The following is a 2525-nucleotide window of genomic DNA, read 5'->3' on the forward strand; positions in this document are numbered from 1 at the left end:
TGCTGATTCATTATGTGTCAGGAAGCCAAGCGTGACATGTTAAAAGCCATCTTGATAGTGTTTGGTATTCAGTACTAACAATTCACCAGGCACAGGAGTCTTTCTTTAAAAGAGGGAGGAAGAAAATCTGCATATTGGATGTGCCAAGATAGTGGATAATTTGCATTAAGCATCTAGACATTCTTTTTTTTGCAATCTGTCACCCTTCACTGGCTTTTTATTTTATAACCTTCATAGCATATGGGGAACATAAGTACCAAAAAAAAAAGTGGCACCACGTGGACAGAAGCTGGAGCCAGAGCCCTTTAGGATCAGCTGGAGCAAGGCTGGAGAAGGACCTTCCTCAGCAGCAATTGATCCTCAATGGGACTTTGCTATGCTGGAAGGACCTGAAAATAATAGGCATGGTTCTCTTAAGTACCCAGCTCTAAAGCTGTCCATTATGCCTTAGCTCCTAGCTCACAGCTTGATTCAGACTTAAGAACCATCATCATGAATACACAAACCCCAAGCCATGATTCACTTCCCAAAGTTGCCCCCTTGATGCTCTGCTCATCCCAGGATTTAGCAGCAGTAGGGAGCAGCACTGCCATCCTGCTGTAAAACACTTTCTGTACCCAGCAACACGGACACCAGCTCACTTCTTTAGCAAAAAGCATTTCTGAAGTACCAGAAATTACCTAATGCAAAGTTTCTCAATAATAATTGCAGTTCAGTGACTTTGTGTCGTATAGCTGAAAGCATCCAAAATACTTGACTGCATTCTGATCTCACTGACAAGGTATTTTTTGTAAAATTGCTATTTGGACATCACTTATTAGACATAATATCACTGGTGACAGAACAATGTATCTTAAATAATAAAATGAATGTGAGCAGAGGAAGTGAAGTGGCAAGCATGTCTAACTTAGATGTCATAACAGAGACTGAGTGTTAAGAGGAAATCCAAAACTGTGAATATACTGGGAAGCAAAATCTGTTGGGTACGATAACAATAAATGTGGTCACCAAACAAACATAGAGGGACTTATTACAAAACTATCTGCAGCACTTTAAATGGTGATATGGGGAAGAATACTTGTAAACCTGATTTACAGTATTTCTGCAGGTTATCCAGCCTGGCCTATAGCAATGTGAATTCTACAGTGTAAAATTAGACCAAGGTGAGATGCTGTTAGGCAAAATGACATTAGTGGGTGAGGAGGCAATACAGCAACAGGTAACAAAAAAGCAATAAAACTGCTTCACAGAGCAGATCCAGGAGCTCTGTTCCACCAGCTGTGTGTGACACACTCAGTGAGCAGCATCAGAGACAAGAACAGAAGACTGTTCACAGGATATGCTGCCCCTGTGACCATTAGATGTCACAAACATCCCTTCATTTGCTCTGATCTCTTGCACAGTGCTGCTTTTGGCTTTGCCCCAGCCTGTAGCTGTACCAGGAGCATCAGCCCAAGTTGCTGTTGCCAGGATTTCCCCCTTCACATCAGGAACCTTCACCACACAGAGATCTGGGGCTTTGCTACAAAGCCTAAATCCATGAGACTTTCAGCTTTGATTTTGTGTATTCTGGTTTAGGGATTTTAGAACACAACGTGCAAGGAACGTGCCTTGACAGACTAGGGCAAAGACTCTCTGAAAGAAGCTGCCAGACGTCAGGACACCTTGGAAATTATGTTGTCACTTATCAGCACTTTCCAAAATCTGCACATGAGCTGTGGTGCATTTAAAGGATAAATAAATAATATGCACATATAAATTGCTCAGAGAGACATTAGGAGAGACAGAAGATGCTTTGAGTCAGTTATTATGGATAAAATATTTTATAAGTGCCGTTTCCATTGTAAGTCAGGTTGCAAATATCACTATTATAGGAAATTCTGCAACTAAAATATTCTGAGAGGGAATCTTTATTCAAGTCACGTATCTGTATGCAGTCTAGCATTCTTATTTAAATAGCTGACAGGCCCAGAGAGTTCCCAAGGAAAGAGCTTCAGTTTGCAACCTGTTCTGTAACATCATCCACCTGTCCATTCTCCCAAATTACTAAAAGGTCATCCAAGTCTGAGGAGGATCTCACACAGTGTCTGTTAGTCACTCCCAAAAAATGAGTCAGCCTTCACTGCTGCCATTGGGATCTGACAATGAAGACCTGGCAGAAGGCTTGCATTTGCTGTTACTCTGGTGTATTTTTGGCTGCTGATTTTACTATAAGGCTGATTTTGTTTTCATATTAGACAGAAAAAGATTCCAAAAGGCTCTTAGGAATTATACTGCTTTACTTCAATGGAACCAAGTCTTTTGCTGGTTTTGGGTTTTCAGTGAAGGTTGCTGGCACTACAGAGAGTCATTGCAGGTGCAGAGTCCCTGTTAGCAGCAGACTGAAATAGAGCCAGATATTCTGCTGAGGAGTTCTCCCTCTATGTATTCCTAATTCAGGAATTGCCTTTGGAAGCCTGTTGATACCAAGGAGCAGAGAATAGTAAGCCATTATCCATTACTGTTGCTTTTTATAGGTCTCCTTT

At 41.3% G+C, this 2525-nt stretch overlaps 1 protein-coding gene across 1 annotated transcript in view; it reads left to right on the forward strand.

Annotated features, from left to right (window-relative positions):
- The window catches only part of CAMTA1 (calmodulin binding transcription activator 1), a 245453-nt gene that overhangs the window by 196595 nt on the left and 46333 nt on the right, over positions 1–2525 (forward strand). The gene's annotated exons all lie outside the window — the stretch shown is intronic.

This window comes from Geospiza fortis, unplaced genomic scaffold (genome assembly GCF_000277835.1).
Source record: "Geospiza fortis unplaced genomic scaffold, GeoFor_1.0 scaffold132, whole genome shotgun sequence".
In the NCBI taxonomy this organism is placed as follows: Eukaryota; Metazoa; Chordata; class Aves; order Passeriformes; family Thraupidae; genus Geospiza; species Geospiza fortis.